At 45.2% G+C, this 13,925-nt stretch overlaps 49 non-coding genes across 49 annotated transcripts; 2 read left to right on the top strand and 47 right to left on the bottom strand.

Annotated features, from left to right (window-relative positions):
- Positions 1 to 281: 281 nt before the first annotated feature.
- Positions 282 to 352, bottom strand: trnag-gcc (transfer RNA glycine (anticodon GCC)). Its single transcript has one exon. It is a non-coding gene; the product is annotated as a tRNA-Gly (tRNA).
- Positions 353 to 664: 312 nt separating this feature from the next.
- Positions 665 to 735, bottom strand: trnag-gcc (transfer RNA glycine (anticodon GCC)). The gene has a single exon. It is a non-coding gene; the product is annotated as a tRNA-Gly (tRNA).
- Positions 736 to 852: 117 nt separating this feature from the next.
- On the bottom strand, positions 853 to 923 carry trnag-gcc (transfer RNA glycine (anticodon GCC)). Its single transcript has one exon. It is a non-coding gene; the product is annotated as a tRNA-Gly (tRNA).
- Positions 924 to 1,234: 311 nt separating this feature from the next.
- trnag-gcc (transfer RNA glycine (anticodon GCC)) lies at positions 1,235 to 1,305 on the bottom strand. The gene has a single exon. It is a non-coding gene; the product is annotated as a tRNA-Gly (tRNA).
- A 305-nt stretch (positions 1,306 to 1,610) lies between these two features.
- Positions 1,611 to 1,681, bottom strand: trnag-gcc (transfer RNA glycine (anticodon GCC)). Its single transcript has one exon. It is a non-coding gene; the product is annotated as a tRNA-Gly (tRNA).
- A 117-nt stretch (positions 1,682 to 1,798) lies between these two features.
- Positions 1,799 to 1,869, bottom strand: trnag-gcc (transfer RNA glycine (anticodon GCC)). Its single transcript has one exon. It is a non-coding gene; the product is annotated as a tRNA-Gly (tRNA).
- Positions 1,870 to 1,986: 117 nt separating this feature from the next.
- On the bottom strand, positions 1,987 to 2,057 carry trnag-gcc (transfer RNA glycine (anticodon GCC)). Its single transcript has one exon. It is a non-coding gene; the product is annotated as a tRNA-Gly (tRNA).
- Positions 2,058 to 2,174: 117 nt separating this feature from the next.
- On the bottom strand, positions 2,175 to 2,245 carry trnag-gcc (transfer RNA glycine (anticodon GCC)). Its single transcript has one exon. It is a non-coding gene; the product is annotated as a tRNA-Gly (tRNA).
- A 499-nt stretch (positions 2,246 to 2,744) lies between these two features.
- Positions 2,745 to 2,815, bottom strand: trnag-gcc (transfer RNA glycine (anticodon GCC)). Its single transcript has one exon. It is a non-coding gene; the product is annotated as a tRNA-Gly (tRNA).
- Positions 2,816 to 2,932: 117 nt separating this feature from the next.
- trnag-gcc (transfer RNA glycine (anticodon GCC)) lies at positions 2,933 to 3,003 on the bottom strand. Its single transcript has one exon. It is a non-coding gene; the product is annotated as a tRNA-Gly (tRNA).
- A 117-nt stretch (positions 3,004 to 3,120) lies between these two features.
- On the bottom strand, positions 3,121 to 3,191 carry trnag-gcc (transfer RNA glycine (anticodon GCC)). Its single transcript has one exon. It is a non-coding gene; the product is annotated as a tRNA-Gly (tRNA).
- Positions 3,192 to 3,690: 499 nt separating this feature from the next.
- On the bottom strand, positions 3,691 to 3,761 carry trnag-gcc (transfer RNA glycine (anticodon GCC)). The gene has a single exon. It is a non-coding gene; the product is annotated as a tRNA-Gly (tRNA).
- An 875-nt stretch (positions 3,762 to 4,636) lies between these two features.
- trnag-gcc (transfer RNA glycine (anticodon GCC)) lies at positions 4,637 to 4,707 on the bottom strand. The gene has a single exon. It is a non-coding gene; the product is annotated as a tRNA-Gly (tRNA).
- A 312-nt stretch (positions 4,708 to 5,019) lies between these two features.
- Positions 5,020 to 5,090, bottom strand: trnag-gcc (transfer RNA glycine (anticodon GCC)). Its single transcript has one exon. It is a non-coding gene; the product is annotated as a tRNA-Gly (tRNA).
- Positions 5,091 to 5,207: 117 nt separating this feature from the next.
- Positions 5,208 to 5,278, bottom strand: trnag-gcc (transfer RNA glycine (anticodon GCC)). Its single transcript has one exon. It is a non-coding gene; the product is annotated as a tRNA-Gly (tRNA).
- A 311-nt stretch (positions 5,279 to 5,589) lies between these two features.
- Positions 5,590 to 5,660, bottom strand: trnag-gcc (transfer RNA glycine (anticodon GCC)). The gene has a single exon. It is a non-coding gene; the product is annotated as a tRNA-Gly (tRNA).
- Positions 5,661 to 5,965: 305 nt separating this feature from the next.
- Positions 5,966 to 6,036, bottom strand: trnag-gcc (transfer RNA glycine (anticodon GCC)). Its single transcript has one exon. It is a non-coding gene; the product is annotated as a tRNA-Gly (tRNA).
- Positions 6,037 to 6,153: 117 nt separating this feature from the next.
- Positions 6,154 to 6,224, bottom strand: trnag-gcc (transfer RNA glycine (anticodon GCC)). Its single transcript has one exon. It is a non-coding gene; the product is annotated as a tRNA-Gly (tRNA).
- Positions 6,225 to 6,341: 117 nt separating this feature from the next.
- On the bottom strand, positions 6,342 to 6,412 carry trnag-gcc (transfer RNA glycine (anticodon GCC)). The gene has a single exon. It is a non-coding gene; the product is annotated as a tRNA-Gly (tRNA).
- Positions 6,413 to 6,911: 499 nt separating this feature from the next.
- On the bottom strand, positions 6,912 to 6,982 carry trnag-gcc (transfer RNA glycine (anticodon GCC)). The gene has a single exon. It is a non-coding gene; the product is annotated as a tRNA-Gly (tRNA).
- A 117-nt stretch (positions 6,983 to 7,099) lies between these two features.
- On the bottom strand, positions 7,100 to 7,170 carry trnag-gcc (transfer RNA glycine (anticodon GCC)). Its single transcript has one exon. It is a non-coding gene; the product is annotated as a tRNA-Gly (tRNA).
- Positions 7,171 to 7,287: 117 nt separating this feature from the next.
- Positions 7,288 to 7,358, bottom strand: trnag-gcc (transfer RNA glycine (anticodon GCC)). The gene has a single exon. It is a non-coding gene; the product is annotated as a tRNA-Gly (tRNA).
- A 305-nt stretch (positions 7,359 to 7,663) lies between these two features.
- trnag-gcc (transfer RNA glycine (anticodon GCC)) lies at positions 7,664 to 7,734 on the bottom strand. The gene has a single exon. It is a non-coding gene; the product is annotated as a tRNA-Gly (tRNA).
- Positions 7,735 to 7,851: 117 nt separating this feature from the next.
- trnag-gcc (transfer RNA glycine (anticodon GCC)) lies at positions 7,852 to 7,922 on the bottom strand. The gene has a single exon. It is a non-coding gene; the product is annotated as a tRNA-Gly (tRNA).
- Positions 7,923 to 8,039: 117 nt separating this feature from the next.
- trnag-gcc (transfer RNA glycine (anticodon GCC)) lies at positions 8,040 to 8,110 on the bottom strand. Its single transcript has one exon. It is a non-coding gene; the product is annotated as a tRNA-Gly (tRNA).
- Positions 8,111 to 8,227: 117 nt separating this feature from the next.
- On the bottom strand, positions 8,228 to 8,298 carry trnag-gcc (transfer RNA glycine (anticodon GCC)). Its single transcript has one exon. It is a non-coding gene; the product is annotated as a tRNA-Gly (tRNA).
- A 117-nt stretch (positions 8,299 to 8,415) lies between these two features.
- On the bottom strand, positions 8,416 to 8,486 carry trnag-gcc (transfer RNA glycine (anticodon GCC)). The gene has a single exon. It is a non-coding gene; the product is annotated as a tRNA-Gly (tRNA).
- Positions 8,487 to 8,609: 123 nt separating this feature from the next.
- trnag-gcc (transfer RNA glycine (anticodon GCC)) lies at positions 8,610 to 8,680 on the bottom strand. The gene has a single exon. It is a non-coding gene; the product is annotated as a tRNA-Gly (tRNA).
- Positions 8,681 to 8,797: 117 nt separating this feature from the next.
- On the bottom strand, positions 8,798 to 8,868 carry trnag-gcc (transfer RNA glycine (anticodon GCC)). The gene has a single exon. It is a non-coding gene; the product is annotated as a tRNA-Gly (tRNA).
- A 117-nt stretch (positions 8,869 to 8,985) lies between these two features.
- trnag-gcc (transfer RNA glycine (anticodon GCC)) lies at positions 8,986 to 9,056 on the bottom strand. The gene has a single exon. It is a non-coding gene; the product is annotated as a tRNA-Gly (tRNA).
- A 305-nt stretch (positions 9,057 to 9,361) lies between these two features.
- On the bottom strand, positions 9,362 to 9,432 carry trnag-gcc (transfer RNA glycine (anticodon GCC)). The gene has a single exon. It is a non-coding gene; the product is annotated as a tRNA-Gly (tRNA).
- Positions 9,433 to 9,549: 117 nt separating this feature from the next.
- Positions 9,550 to 9,620, bottom strand: trnag-gcc (transfer RNA glycine (anticodon GCC)). Its single transcript has one exon. It is a non-coding gene; the product is annotated as a tRNA-Gly (tRNA).
- Positions 9,621 to 9,743: 123 nt separating this feature from the next.
- Positions 9,744 to 9,814, bottom strand: trnag-gcc (transfer RNA glycine (anticodon GCC)). Its single transcript has one exon. It is a non-coding gene; the product is annotated as a tRNA-Gly (tRNA).
- A 123-nt stretch (positions 9,815 to 9,937) lies between these two features.
- Positions 9,938 to 10,008, bottom strand: trnag-gcc (transfer RNA glycine (anticodon GCC)). The gene has a single exon. It is a non-coding gene; the product is annotated as a tRNA-Gly (tRNA).
- A 117-nt stretch (positions 10,009 to 10,125) lies between these two features.
- Positions 10,126 to 10,196, bottom strand: trnag-gcc (transfer RNA glycine (anticodon GCC)). The gene has a single exon. It is a non-coding gene; the product is annotated as a tRNA-Gly (tRNA).
- A 117-nt stretch (positions 10,197 to 10,313) lies between these two features.
- On the bottom strand, positions 10,314 to 10,384 carry trnag-gcc (transfer RNA glycine (anticodon GCC)). Its single transcript has one exon. It is a non-coding gene; the product is annotated as a tRNA-Gly (tRNA).
- A 117-nt stretch (positions 10,385 to 10,501) lies between these two features.
- On the bottom strand, positions 10,502 to 10,572 carry trnag-gcc (transfer RNA glycine (anticodon GCC)). The gene has a single exon. It is a non-coding gene; the product is annotated as a tRNA-Gly (tRNA).
- Positions 10,573 to 10,689: 117 nt separating this feature from the next.
- trnag-gcc (transfer RNA glycine (anticodon GCC)) lies at positions 10,690 to 10,760 on the bottom strand. The gene has a single exon. It is a non-coding gene; the product is annotated as a tRNA-Gly (tRNA).
- A 499-nt stretch (positions 10,761 to 11,259) lies between these two features.
- Positions 11,260 to 11,330, bottom strand: trnag-gcc (transfer RNA glycine (anticodon GCC)). The gene has a single exon. It is a non-coding gene; the product is annotated as a tRNA-Gly (tRNA).
- A 117-nt stretch (positions 11,331 to 11,447) lies between these two features.
- Positions 11,448 to 11,518, bottom strand: trnag-gcc (transfer RNA glycine (anticodon GCC)). The gene has a single exon. It is a non-coding gene; the product is annotated as a tRNA-Gly (tRNA).
- Positions 11,519 to 11,635: 117 nt separating this feature from the next.
- Positions 11,636 to 11,706, bottom strand: trnag-gcc (transfer RNA glycine (anticodon GCC)). The gene has a single exon. It is a non-coding gene; the product is annotated as a tRNA-Gly (tRNA).
- Positions 11,707 to 11,823: 117 nt separating this feature from the next.
- trnag-gcc (transfer RNA glycine (anticodon GCC)) lies at positions 11,824 to 11,894 on the bottom strand. The gene has a single exon. It is a non-coding gene; the product is annotated as a tRNA-Gly (tRNA).
- Positions 11,895 to 12,011: 117 nt separating this feature from the next.
- Positions 12,012 to 12,082, bottom strand: trnag-gcc (transfer RNA glycine (anticodon GCC)). Its single transcript has one exon. It is a non-coding gene; the product is annotated as a tRNA-Gly (tRNA).
- Positions 12,083 to 12,199: 117 nt separating this feature from the next.
- On the bottom strand, positions 12,200 to 12,270 carry trnag-gcc (transfer RNA glycine (anticodon GCC)). The gene has a single exon. It is a non-coding gene; the product is annotated as a tRNA-Gly (tRNA).
- A 117-nt stretch (positions 12,271 to 12,387) lies between these two features.
- trnag-gcc (transfer RNA glycine (anticodon GCC)) lies at positions 12,388 to 12,458 on the bottom strand. Its single transcript has one exon. It is a non-coding gene; the product is annotated as a tRNA-Gly (tRNA).
- A 311-nt stretch (positions 12,459 to 12,769) lies between these two features.
- Positions 12,770 to 12,840, bottom strand: trnag-gcc (transfer RNA glycine (anticodon GCC)). The gene has a single exon. It is a non-coding gene; the product is annotated as a tRNA-Gly (tRNA).
- Positions 12,841 to 12,957: 117 nt separating this feature from the next.
- On the bottom strand, positions 12,958 to 13,028 carry trnag-gcc (transfer RNA glycine (anticodon GCC)). The gene has a single exon. It is a non-coding gene; the product is annotated as a tRNA-Gly (tRNA).
- A 242-nt stretch (positions 13,029 to 13,270) lies between these two features.
- trnag-gcc (transfer RNA glycine (anticodon GCC)) lies at positions 13,271 to 13,341 on the top strand. The gene has a single exon. It is a non-coding gene; the product is annotated as a tRNA-Gly (tRNA).
- Positions 13,342 to 13,646: 305 nt separating this feature from the next.
- Positions 13,647 to 13,717, top strand: trnag-gcc (transfer RNA glycine (anticodon GCC)). The gene has a single exon. It is a non-coding gene; the product is annotated as a tRNA-Gly (tRNA).
- The last annotated feature ends 208 nt before the right edge of the window (positions 13,718 to 13,925 follow it).

Below are 13,925 nucleotides of genomic sequence, written 5' to 3'. Positions count from 1 at the left end.
CCTGAGAGAGTTTCGATCCAAACAATATTGTGACATTTATTTGTAAGGTAATGCTTGAAATAAAAGACCCATTGTCTGGAATGGTACAGTCTCTGCATTGGCCGGGAATCGGACCTGGGTCTCCCGCGTGGCAGGCGAGAATTCTACCACTGAACCACCAATGCTTGCTCACAGTTTGTTTTATGTTTTATTTTTCCTGAGATTGTATCCATCTAAACAAAAGGAGGCCTTTCATTTGTTAGGTAAAGCTAAACAAAGAAGCAATCAGAACAGACAGCCTCTGCATTGGCCGGGAATCGGACCCGGGTCTCCCGCGTGGCAGGCGAGAATTCTACCACTGAACCACCAATGCTTGCTCACTGTCTGTTTTATGTTTTATTTTTCCTGAGAGAGTTTCGATCCAAACAATATTGTGACATTTATTTGTAAGGTAATGCTTGAAATAAAAGACCCATTGTCTGGAATGGTACAGTCTCTGCATTGGCCGGGAATCGGACCTGGGTCTCCCGCGTGGCAGGCGAGAATTCTACCACTGAACCACCAATGCTTGCTCACTGTCTGTTTTATGTTTTATTTTTCCTGAGATTGTATCCATCTAAACAAAAGGAGGCCTTTCATTTGTTAGGTAAAGCTAAACAAAGAAGCAATCAGAACAGACAGCCTCTGCATTGGCCGGGAATCGGACCCGGGTCTCCCGCGTGGCAGGCGAGAATTCTACCACTGAACCACCAATGCTTGCTCACTGTCTGTTTTATGTTTTATTTTTCCTGAGATTGTATCCATCTAAACAAAAGGAGGCCTTTCATTTGTTAGGTAAAGCTAAACAAAGAAGCAATCAGAACAGACAGCCTCTGCATTGGCCGGGAATCGGACCCGGGTCTCCCGCGTGGCAGGCGAGAATTCTACCACTGAACCACCAATGCTTGCTCACACTTTGTTTTATGTTTTATTTTTCCTGAGATTGTATCCATCTAAACAAAAGGAGGCCTTTCATTTGTTAGGTAAAGCTAAACAAAGAAGCAATCAGAACAGACAGCCTCTGCATTGGCCGGGAATCGGACCCCGGTCTCCCGCGTGGCAGGCGAGAATTCTACCACTGAACCACCAATGCCTGCTCCAAGTCTGTTTTTTGTTTGTTTTTCCTGAGAGAGTTTCGATCCAAACAATATTGTGACGTTTATTTGTAAGGTAATGCTTGAAATAAAAGACCCATTGTCTGGAATGGTACAGTCTCTGCATTGGCCGGGAATCGGACCCGGGTCTCCCGCGTGGCAGGCGAGAATTCTACCACTGAACCACCAATGCTTGCTCACTGTCTGTTTTATGTTTTGTTTTTCCTGGGATTGTATCCATCTAAACAAAAGGAGGTCTTTCATTTGTTAGGTAAAGCTAAACAAAGAAGCAATCAGAACAGACAGCCTCTGCATTGGCCGGGAATCGGATCCGGGTCTCCCGCGTGGCAGGCGAGAATTCTACCACTGAACCACCAATGCTTGCTCACAGTTTGTTTTATGTTTTATTTTTCCTGAGATTGTATCCATCTAAACAAAAGGAGGACTTTCATTTGTTAGGTTAAGCTAAACAAAGAAGCAATCAGAACAGACAGCCTCTGCATTGGCCGGGAATCGGACCCGGGTCTCCCGCGTGGCAGGCGAGAATTCTACCACTGAACCACCAATGCTTGCTCACAGTTTGTTTTATGTTTTATTTTTCCTGAGATTGTATCCATCTAAACAAAAGGAGGCCTTTCATTTGTTAGGTAAAGCTAAACAAAGAAGCAATCAGAACAGACAGCCTCTGCATTGGCCGGGAATCGGACCCGGGTCTCCCGCGTGGCAGGCGAGAATTCTACCACTGAACCACCAATGCTTGCTCACAGTTTGTTTTATGTTTTATTTTTCCTGAGATTGTATCCATCTAAACAAAAGGAGGCCTTTCATTTGTTAGGTAAAGCTAAACAAAGAAGCAATCAGAACAGACAGCCTCTGCATTGGCCGGGAATCGGACCCGGGTCTCCCGCGTGGCAGGCGAGAATTCTACCACTGAACCACCAATGCTTGCTCACAGTTTGTTTTATGTTTTATTTTTCCTGAGATTGTATCCATCTAAACAAAATGAGGCCTTTCATTTGTTAGGTAAAGCTAAACAAAGAAGCAATCAGAACAGACAGCCTCTGCATTGGCCGGGAATCGGACCCGGGTCTCCCGCGTGGCAGGCGAGAATTCTACCACTGAACCACCAATGCTTGCTCACTGTCTGTTTTATGTTTTATTTTTCCTGAGATTGTTTCCATCTAAACAAATGGAGGCCTTTCATTCGTTAGGTAAAGCTAAACAAAGAAGCAATCAGAACAGACAGCCTCTGCATTGGCCGGGAATCGGACTCGGGTCTCCCGCGTGGCAGGCGAGAATTCTACCACTGAACCACCAATGCCTGCTCCAAGTCTGTTTTTTGTTTGTTTTTCCTGAGAGAGTTTCGATCCAAACAATATTGTGACATTTATTTGTAAGGTAATGCTTGAAATAAAAGACCCATTGTCTGGAATGGTACAGTCTCTGCATTGGCCGGGAATCGGACCTGGGTCTCCCGCGTGGCAGGCGAGAATTCTACCACTGAACCACCAATGCTTGCTCACAGTTTGTTTTATGTTTTATTTTTCCTGAGATTGTATCCATCTAAACAAAAGGAGGCCTTTCATTTGTTAGGTAAAGCTAAACAAAGAAGCAATCAGAACAGACAGCCTCTGCATTGGCCGGGAATCGGACCCGGGTCTCCCGCGTGGCAGGCGAGAATTCTACCACTGAACCACCAATGCTTGCTCACTGTCTGTTTTATGTTTTATTTTTCCTGAGATTGTATCCATCTAAACAAAAGGAGGCCTTTCATTTGTTAGGTAAAGCTAAACAAAGAAGCAATCAGAACAGACAGCCTCTGCATTGGCCGGGAATCGGACCCGGGTCTCCCGCGTGGCAGGCGAGAATTCTACCACTGAACCACCAATGCTTGCTCACTGTCTGTTTTATGTTTTATTTTTCCTGAGATTGTATCCATCTAAACAAAAGGAGGCCTTTCATTTGTTAGGTAAAGCTAAACAAAGAAGCAATCAGAACAGACAGCCTCTGCATTGGCCGGGAATCGGACCCGGGTCTCCCGCGTGGCAGGCGAGAATTCTACCACTGAACCACCAATGCTTGCTCACAGTTTGTTTTATGTTTTATTTTTCCTGAGATTGTATCCATCTAAACAAAAGGAGGCCTTTCATTTGTTAGGTAAAGCTAAACAAAGAAGCAATCAGAACAGACAGCCTCTGCATTGGCCGGGAATCGGACCCGGGTCTCCCGCGCGGCAGGCGAGAATTCTACCACTGAACCACCAATGCTTGCTCACACTTTGTTTTATGTTTTATTTTTCCTGAGATTGTATCCATCTAAACAAAAGGAGGCCTTTCATTTGTTAGGTAAAGCTAAACAAAGAAGCAATCAGAACAGACAGCCTCTGCATTGGCCGGGAATCGGACCCCGGTCTCCCGCGTGGCAGGCGAGAATTCTACCACTGAACCACCAATGCCTGCTCCAAGTCTGTTTTTTGTTTGTTTTTCCTGAGAGAGTTTCGATCCAAACAATATTGTGACGTTTATTTGTATGGTAATGCTTGAAATAAAAGACCCATTGTCTGGAATGGTACAGTCTCTGCATTGGCCGGGAATCGGACCCGGGTCTCCCGCGTGGCAGGCGAGAATTCTACCACTGAACCACCAATGCTTGCTCACTGTCTGTTTTATGTTTTGTTTTTCCTGGGATTGTATCCATCTAAACAAAAGGAGGTCTTTCATTTGTTAGGTAAAGCTAAACAAAGAAGCAATCAGAACAGACAGCCTCTGCATTGGCCGGGAATCAGACCCGGGTCTCCCGCGTGGCAGGCGAGAATTCTACCACTGAACCACCAATGCTTGCTCACTGTCTGTTTTATGTTTTATTTTTCCTGAGATTGTTTCCATCTAAACAAAAGGAGGGATTTCATTTGTTAGGTAAAGCTAAACAAAGAAGCAATCAGAACAGACAGCCTCTGCATTGGCCGGGAATCGGACCCGGGTTTCCCGCGTGGCAGGCGAGAATTCTACCACTGAACCACCAATGCTTGCTCACTGTCTGTTTTATGTTTTATTTTTCCTGATATTGTATCCATCTAAACAAAAGGAGGCCTTTCATTTGTTAGGTAAAGCTAAACAAAGAAGCAATCAGAACAGACAGCCTCTGCATTGGCCGGGAATCGGACTCGGGTCTCCCGCGTGGCAGGCGAGAATTCTACCACTGAACCACCAATGCCTGCTCCAAGTCTGTTTTTTGTTTGTTTTTCCTGAGAGAGTTTCGATCCAAACAATATTGTGACATTTATTTGTAAGGTAATGCTTGAAATAAAAGACCCATTGTCTGGAATGGTACAGTCTCTGCATTGGCCGGGAATCGGACCTGGGTCTCCCGCGTGGCAGGCGAGAATTCTACCACTGAACCACCAATGCTTGCTCACAGTTTGTTTTATGTTTTATTTTTCCTGAGATTGTATCCATCTAAACAAAAGGAGGCCTTTCATTTGTTAGGTAAAGCTAAACAAAGAAGCAATCAGAACAGACAGCCTCTGCATTGGCCGGGAATCGGACCCGGGTCTCCCGCGTGGCAGGCGAGAATTCTACCACTGAACCACCAATGCTTGCTCACTGTCTGTTTTATGTTTTATTTTTCCTGAGAGAGTTTCGATCCAAACAATATTGTGACATTTATTTGTAAGGTAATGCTTGAAATAAAAGACCCATTGTCTGGAATGGTACAGTCTCTGCATTGGCCGGGAATCGGACCTGGGTCTCCCGCGTGGCAGGCGAGAATTCTACCACTGAACCACCAATGCTTGCTCACTGTCTGTTTTATGTTTTATTTTTCCTGAGATTGTATCCATCTAAACAAAAGGAGGCCTTTCATTTGTTAGGTAAAGCTAAACAAAGAAGCAATCAGAACAGACAGCCTCTGCATTGGCCGGGAATCGGACCCGGGTCTCCCGCGTGGCAGGCGAGAATTCTACCACTGAACCACCAATGCTTGCTCACTGTCTGTTTTATGTTTTATTTTTCCTGAGATTGTATCCATCTAAACAAAAGGAGGCCTTTCATTTGTTAGGTAAAGCTAAACAAAGAAGCAATCAGAACAGACAGCCTCTGCATTGGCCGGGAATCGGACCCGGGTCTCCCGCGTGGCAGGCGAGAATTCTACCACTGAACCACCAATGCTTGCTCACACTTTGTTTTATGTTTTATTTTTCCTGAGATTGTATCCATCTAAACAAAAGGAGGCCTTTCATTTGTTAGGTAAAGCTAAACAAAGAAGCAATCAGAACAGACAGCCTCTGCATTGGCCGGGAATCGGACCCCGGTCTCCCGCGTGGCAGGCGAGAATTCTACCACTGAACCACCAATGCCTGCTCCAAGTCTGTTTTTTGTTTGTTTTTCCTGAGAGAGTTTTGATCCAAACAATATTGTGACGTTTATTTGTAAGGTAATGCTTGAAATAAAAGACCCATTGTCTGGAATGGTACAGTCTCTGCATTGGCCGGGAATCGGACCCGGGTCTCCCGCGTGGCAGGCGAGAATTCTACCACTGAACCACCAATGCTTGCTCACTGTCTGTTTTATGTTTTGTTTTTCCTGGGATTGTATCCATCTAAACAAAAGGAGGTCTTTCATTTGTTAGGTAAAGCTAAACAAAGAAGCAATCAGAACAGACAGCCTCTGCATTGGCCGGGAATCGGATCCGGGTCTCCCGCGTGGCAGGCGAGAATTCTACCACTGAACCACCAATGCTTGCTCACAGTTTGTTTTATGTTTTATTTTTCCTGAGATTGTATCCATCTAAACAAAAGGAGGACTTTCATTTGTTAGGTTAAGCTAAACAAAGAAGCAATCAGAACAGACAGCCTCTGCATTGGCCGGGAATCGGACCCGGGTCTCCCGCGTGGCAGGCGAGAATTCTACCACTGAACCACCAATGCTTGCTCACAGTTTGTTTTATGTTTTATTTTTCCTGAGATTGTATCCATCTAAACAAAAGGAGGCCTTTCATTTGTTAGGTAAAGCTAAACAAAGAAGCAATCAGAACAGACAGCCTCTGCATTGGCCGGGAATCGGACCCGGGTCTCCCGCGTGGCAGGCGAGAATTCTACCACTGAACCACCAATGCTTGCTCACAGTTTGTTTTATGTTTTATTTTTCCTGAGATTGTATCCATCTAAACAAAATGAGGCCTTTCATTTGTTAGGTAAAGCTAAACAAAGAAGCAATCAGAACAGACAGCCTCTGCATTGGCCGGGAATCGGACCCGGGTCTCCCGCGTGGCAGGCGAGAATTCTACCACTGAACCACCAATGCTTGCTCACTGTCTGTTTTATGTTTTATTTTTCCTGAGATTGTTTCCATCTAAACAAATGGAGGCCTTTCATTCGTTAGGTAAAGCTAAACAAAGAAGCAATCAGAACAGACAGCCTCTGCATTGGCCGGGAATCGGACTCGGGTCTCCCGCGTGGCAGGCGAGAATTCTACCACTGAACCACCAATGCCTGCTCCAAGTCTGTTTTTTGTTTGTTTTTCCTGAGAGAGTTTCGATCCAAACAATATTGTGACATTTATTTGTAAGGTAATGCTTGAAATAAAAGACCCATTGTCTGGAATGGTACAGTCTCTGCATTGGCCGGGAATCGGACCTGGGTCTCCCGCGTGGCAGGCGAGAATTCTACCACTGAACCACCAATGCTTGCTCACAGTTTGTTTTATGTTTTATTTTTCCTGAGATTGTATCCATCTAAACAAAAGGAGGCCTTTCATTTGTTAGGTAAAGCTAAACAAAGAAGCAATCAGAACAGACAGCCTCTGCATTGGCCGGGAATCGGACCCGGGTCTCCCGCGTGGCAGGCGAGAATTCTACCACTGAACCACCAATGCTTGCTCACTGTCTGTTTTATGTTTTATTTTTCCTGAGATTGTATCCATCTAAACAAAAGGAGGCCTTTCATTTGTTAGGTAAAGCTAAACAAAGAAGCAATCAGAACAGACAGCCTCTGCATTGGCCGGGAATCGGACCCGGGTCTCCCGCGTGGCAGGCGAGAATTCTACCACTGAACCACCAATGCTTGCTCACTGTCTGTTTTATGTTTTATTTTTCCTGAGATTGTATCCATCTAAACAAAAGGAGGCCTTTCATTTGTTAGGTAAAGCTAAACAAAGAAGCAATCAGAACAGACAGCCTCTGCATTGGCCGGGAATCGGACCCGGGTCTCCCGCGTGGCAGGCGAGAATTCTACCACTGAACCACCAATGCTTGCTCACAGTTTGTTTTATGTTTTATTTTTCCTGAGATTGTATCCATCTAAACAAAAGGAGGCCTTTCATTTGTTAGGTAAAGCTAAACAAAGAAGCAATCAGAACAGACAGCCTCTGCATTGGCCGGGAATCGGACCCGGGTCTCCCGCGCGGCAGGCGAGAATTCTACCACTGAACCACCAATGCTTGCTCACACTTTGTTTTATGTTTTATTTTTCCTGAGATTGTATCCATCTAAACAAAAGGAGGCCTTTCATTTGTTAGGTAAAGCTAAACAAAGAAGCAATCAGAACAGACAGCCTCTGCATTGGCCGGGAATCGGACCCGGGTCTCCCGCGTGGCAGGCGAGAATTCTACCACTGAACCACCAATGCTTGCTCACAGTTTGTTTTATGTTTTATTTTTCCTGAGATTGTATCCATCTAAACAAAAGGAGGCCTTTCATTTGTTAGGTAAAGCTAAACAAAGAAGCAATCAGAACAGACAGCCTCTGCATTGGCCGGGAATCGGACCCGGGTCTCCCGCGTGGCAGGCGAGAATTCTACCACTGAACCACCAATGCTTGCTCACAGTCTGTTTTATGTTTTATTTTTCCTGAGATTGTATCCATCTAAACAAAAGGAGGCCTTTCATTTGTTAGGTAAAGCTAAACAAAGAAGCAATCAGAACAGACAGCCTCTGCATTGGCCGGGAATCGGACCCGGGTCTCCCGCGTGGCAGGCGAGAATTCTACCACTGAACCACCAATGCTTGCTCACAGTTTGTTTTATGTTTTATTTTTCCTGAGATTGTATCCATCTAAACAAAAGGAGGCCTTTCATTTGTTAGGTAAAGCTAAACAAAGAAGCAATCAGAACAGACAGCCTCTGCATTGGCCGGGAATCGGACCCGGGTCTCCCGCGTGGCAGGCGAGAATTCTACCACTGAACCACCAATGCTTGCTCACAGTTTGTTTTATGTTTTATTTTTCCTGAGATTGTATCCATCTAAACAAAAGGAGGCCTTTCATTTGTTAGGTAAAGCTAAACAAAGAAGCAATCAGAACAGACAGCCTCTGCATTGGCCGGGAATCGGACCCGGGTCTCCCGCGTGGCAGGCGAGAATTCTACCACTGAACCACCAATGCCTGCTCCAAGTCTGTTTTTTGTTTGTTTTTCCTGAGAGAGTTTCGATCCAAACAATATTGTGACGTTTATTTGTAAGGTAATGCTTGAAATAAAAGACCCATTGTCTGGAATGGTACAGTCTCTGCATTGGCCGGGAATCGGACCCGGGTCTCCCGCGTGGCAGGCGAGAATTCTACCACTGAACCACCAATGCTTGCTCACTGTCTGTTTTATGTTTTGTTTTTCCTGAGATTGTATCCATCTAAACAAAAGGAGGCCTTTCATTTGTTAGGTAAAGCTAAACAAAGAAGCAATCAGAACAGACAGCCTCTGCATTGGCCGGGAATCGGACCCGGGTCTCCCGCGTGGCAGGCGAGAATTCTACCACTGAACCACCAATGCTTGCTCACAGTTTGTTTTATGTTTTATTTTTCCTGAGATTGTATCCATCTAAACAAAAGGAGGCCTTTCATTTGTTAGGTAAAGCTAAACAAAGAAGCAATCAGTACAGACAGCCTCTGCATTGGCCGGGAATCGGACCCGGGTCTCCCGCGTGGCAGGCGAGAATTCTACCACTGAACCACCAATGCTTGCTCACAGTTTGTTTTATGTTTTATTTTTCCTGAGATTGTATCCATCTAAACAAAAGGAGGCCTTTCATTTGTTAGGTAAAGCTAAACAAAGAAGCAATCAGAACAGACAGCCTCTGCATTGGCCGGGAATCGGACCCGGGTCTCCCACGTGGCAGGCGAGAATTCTACCACTGAACCACCAATGCTTGCTCACAGTTTGTTTTATGTTTTATTTTTCCTGAGATTGTATCCATCTAAACAAAAGGAGGCCTTTCATTTGTTAGGTAAAGCTAAACAAAGAAGCAATCAGAACAGACAGCCTCTGCATTGGCCGGGAATCGGACCCGGGTCTCCCGCGTGGCAGGCGAGAATTCTACCACTGAACCACCAATGCTTGCTCACTGTCTGTTTTATGTTTTATTTTTCCTGAGATTGTTTCCATCTAAACAAATGGAGGCCTTTCATTCGTTAGGTAAAGCTAAATAAAGAAGCAATCAGAACAGACAGCCTCTGCATTGGCCGGGAATCGGACCCGGGTCTCCCGCGTGGCAGGCGAGAATTCTACCACTGAACCACCAATGCCTGCTCCAAGTCTGTTTTTTGTTTGTTTTTCCTGAGAGAGTTTCGATCCAAACAATATTGTGACATTTATTTGTAAGGTAATGCTTGAAATAAAAGACCCATTGTCTGGAATGGTACAGTCTCTGCATTGGCCGGGAATCGGACCCGGGTCTCCCGCGTGGCAGGCGAGAATTCTACCACTGAACCACCAATGCCTGCTCCAAGTCTGTTTTTTGTTTGTTTTTCCTGAGAGAGTTTCGATCCAAACAATATTGTGACATTTATTTGTAAGGTAATGCTTGAAATAAAAGACCCATTGTCTGGAATGGTACAGTCTCTGCATTGGCCGGGAATCGGACCCGGGTCTCCCGCGTGGCAGGCGAGAATTCTACCACTGAACCACCAATGCTTGCTCACAGTTTGTTTTATGTTTTATTTTTCCTGAGATTGTATCCATCTAAACAAAAGGAGGCCTTTCATTTGTTAGGTAAAGCTAAACAAAGAAGCAATCAAAACAGACAGCCTCTGCATTGGCCGGGAATCGGACCCGGGTCTCCCGCGTGGCAGGCGAGAATTCTACCACTGAACCACCAATGCTTGCTCACTGTCTGTTTTATGTTTTATTTTTCCTGAGATTGTATCCATCTAAACAAAAGGAGGACTTTCATTTGTTAGGTAAAGCTAAACAAAGAAGCAATCAGAACAGACAGCCTCTGCATTGGCCGGGAATCGGACCCGGGTCTCCCGCGTGGCAGGCGAGAATTCTACCACTGAACCACCAATGCTTGCTCACTGTCTGTTTTATGTTTTATTTTTCCTGAGATTGTATCCATCTAAACAAAAGGAGGACTTTCATTTGTTAGGTAAAGCTAAACAAAGAAGCAATCAGAACAGACAGCCTCTGCATTGGCCGGGAATCGGACCCGGGTCTCCCGCGTGGCAGGCGAGAATTCTACCACTGAACCACCAATGCTTGCTCACAGTTTGTTTTATGTTTTATTTTTCCTGAGATTGTATCCATCTAAACAAAAGGAGGCCTTTCATTTGTTAGGTAAAGCTAAACAAAGAAGCAATCAGAACAGACAGCCTCTGCATTGGCCGGGAATCGGACCCGGGTCTCCCGCGTGGCAGGCGAGAATTCTACCACTGAACCACCAATGCCTGCTCCAAGTCTGTTTTTTGTTTGTTTTTCCTGAGAGAGTTTCGATCCAAACAATATTGTGACGTTTATTTGTAAGGTAATGCTTGAAATAAAAGACCCATTGTCTGGAATGGTACAGTCTCTGCATTGGCCGGGAATAGGACCCGGGTCTCCCGCGTGGCAGGCGAGAATTCTACCACTGAACCACCAATGCTTGCTCACTGTCTGTTTTATGTTTTGTTTTTCCTGGGATTGTATCCATCTAAACAAAAGGAGGTCTTTCATTTGTTAGGTAAAGCTAAACAAAGAAGCAATCAGAACAGACAGCCTCTGCATTGGCCGGGAATCGGACCCGGGTCTCCCGCGTGGCAGGCGAGAATTCTACAACTGAACCACCAATGCTTGCTCACTGTCTGTTTTATGTTTTATTTTTCCTGATATTGTATCCATCTAAACAAAAGGAGGCCTTTCATTTGTTAGGTAAAGCTAAACAAAGAAGCAATCAGAACAGACAGCCTCTGCATTGGCCGGGAATCGGACCCGGGTCTCCCGCGTGGCAGGCGAGAATTCTACCACTGAACCACCAATGCTTGCTCACAGTTTGTTTTATGTTTTATTTTTCCTGAGATTGTATCCATCTAAACAAAAGGAGGACTTTCATTTGTTAGGTTAAGCTAAACAAAGAAGCAATCAGAACAGACAGCCTCTGCATTGGCCGGGAATCGGACCCGGGTCTCCCGCGTGGCAGGCGAGAATTCTACCACTGAACCACCAATGCTTGCTCACAGTTTGTTTTATGTTTTATTTTTCCTGAGATTGTATCCATCTAAACAAAAGGAGGCCTTTCATTTGTTAGGTAAAGCTAAACAAAGAAGCAATCAGAACAGACAGCCTCTGCATTGGCCGGGAATCGGACCCGGGTCTCCCGCGTGGCAGGCGAGAATTCTACCACTGAACCACCAATGCTTGCTCACAGTTTGTTTTATGTTTTATTTTTCCTGAGATTGTATCCATCTAAACAAAAGGAGGCCTTTCATTTGTTAGGTAAAGCTAAACAAAGAAGCAATCAGAACAGACAGCCTCTGCATTGGCCGGGAATCGGACCCGGGTCTCCCGCGTGGCAGGCGAGAATTCTACCACTGAACCACCAATGCTTGCTCACAGTTTGTTTTATGTTTTATTTTTCCTGAGATTGTATCCATCTAAACAAAATGAGGCCTTTCATTTGTTAGGTAAAGCTAAACAAAGAAGCAATCAGAACAGACAGCCTCTGCATTGGCCGGGAATCGGACCCGGGTCTCCCGCGTGGCAGGCGAGAATTCTACCACTGAACCACCAATGCTTGCTCACTGTCTGTTTTATGTTTTATTTTTCCTGAGATTGTATCCATCTAAACAAAAGGAGGACTTTCATTTGTTAGGTAAAGCTAAACAAAGAAGCAATCAGAACAGACAGCCTCTGCATTGGCCGGGAATCGGACCCGGGTCTCCCGCGTGGCAGGCGAGAATTCTACCACTGAACCACCAATGCTTGCTCACAGTTTGTTTTATGTTTTATTTTTCCTGAGATTGTATCCATCTAAACAAAAGGAGGCCTTTCATTTGTTAGGTAAAGCTAAACAAAGAAGCAATCAGAACAGACAGCCTCTGCATTGGCCGGGAATCGGACCCGGGTCTCCCGCGTGGCAGGCGAGAATTCTACCACTGAACCACCAATGCCTGCTCCAAGTCTGTTTTTTGTTTGTTTTTCCTGAGAGAGTTTCGATCCAAACAATATTGTGACGTTTATTTGTAAGGTAATGCTTGAAATAAAAGACCCATTGTCTGGAATGGTACAGTCTCTGCATTGGCCGGGAATAGGACCCGGGTCTCCCGCGTGGCAGGCGAGAATTCTACCACTGAACCACCAATGCTTGCTCACTGTCTGTTTTATGTTTTGTTTTTCCTGGGATTGTATCCATCTAAACAAAAGGAGGTCTTTCATTTGTTAGGTAAAGCTAAACAAAGAAGCAATCAGAACAGACAGCCTCTGCATTGGCCGGGAATCGGACCCGGGTCTCCCGCGTGGCAGGCGAGAATTCTACCACTGAACCACCAATGCTTGCTCACTGTCTGTTTTATGTTTTATTTTTCCTGAGATTGTATCCATCTAAACAAAAGGAGGCCTTTCATTTGTTAGGTAAAGCTAAACAAAGAAGCAATCAGAACAGACAGCCTCTGCATTGGCCGGGAATCGGACCCGGGTCTCCCGCGTGGCAGGCGAGAATTCTACCACTGAACCACCAATGCTTGCTCACACTTTGTTTTATGTTTTATTTTTCCTGAGATTGTATCCATCTAAACAAAAGGAGGCCTTTCATTTGTTAGGTAAAGCTAAACAAAGAAGCAATCAGAACAGACAGCCTCTGCATTGGCCGGGAATCTGTTCTGATTGCTTCTTTGTTTAGCTTTACCTAACAAATGAAAGGCCTCCTTTTGTTTAGATGGATACAATCTCAGGAAAAATAAAACATAAAACAAACTGTGAGCAAGCATTGGTGGTTCAGTGGTAGAATTCTCGCCTGCCACGCGGGAGACCCGGGTCCGATTCCCGGCCAATGCAGAGGCTGTCTGTTCTGATTGCTTCTTTGTTTAGCTTAACCTAACAAATGAAAGTCCTCCTTTTGTTTAGATGGATACAATCTCAGGAAAAATAAAACATAAAACAAACTGTGAGCAAGCATTGGTGGTTCAGTGGTAGAATTCTCGCCTGCCACGCGGGAGACCCGGATCCGATTCCCGGCCAATGCAGAGGCTGTCTGTTCTGATTGCTTCTTTGTTTAGCTTTACCTAACAAATGAAAGACCTCCTTTTGTTTAGATGGATACAATCCCAGGAAAAACAAAACATAAAACAGACAGTGAGCAAGCATTGGTGGTTCAGTGGTAGAATTCTCGCCTGCCACGCGGGAGACCCGGGTCCGATTCCCGGCCAATGCAGAGACTGTACCATTCCAGACAATGGGTCTTTTATTTCAAGCATTACCTTACAAATAAACGTCACAATATTGTTTGGATCGAAACTCTCTCAGGAAAAACAAACAAAAAACAGACTTGGAGCAGGCATTGGTGGTTCAGTGGTAGAATTCTCGCCTGCCACGCGGGAGACCGGGGTCCGATTCCCGGCCAATGCAGAGGCTGTCTGTTC

The sequence above is a fragment of the Brachyhypopomus gauderio genome, chromosome 19 (genome assembly GCF_052324685.1).
Source record: "Brachyhypopomus gauderio isolate BG-103 chromosome 19, BGAUD_0.2, whole genome shotgun sequence".
Lineage (NCBI taxonomy): Eukaryota > Metazoa > Chordata > Actinopteri > Gymnotiformes > Hypopomidae > Brachyhypopomus > Brachyhypopomus gauderio.
Note: the sequence above shows the minus strand (reverse complement) of the source record. Positions and strands in the feature narration are given on the sequence as shown.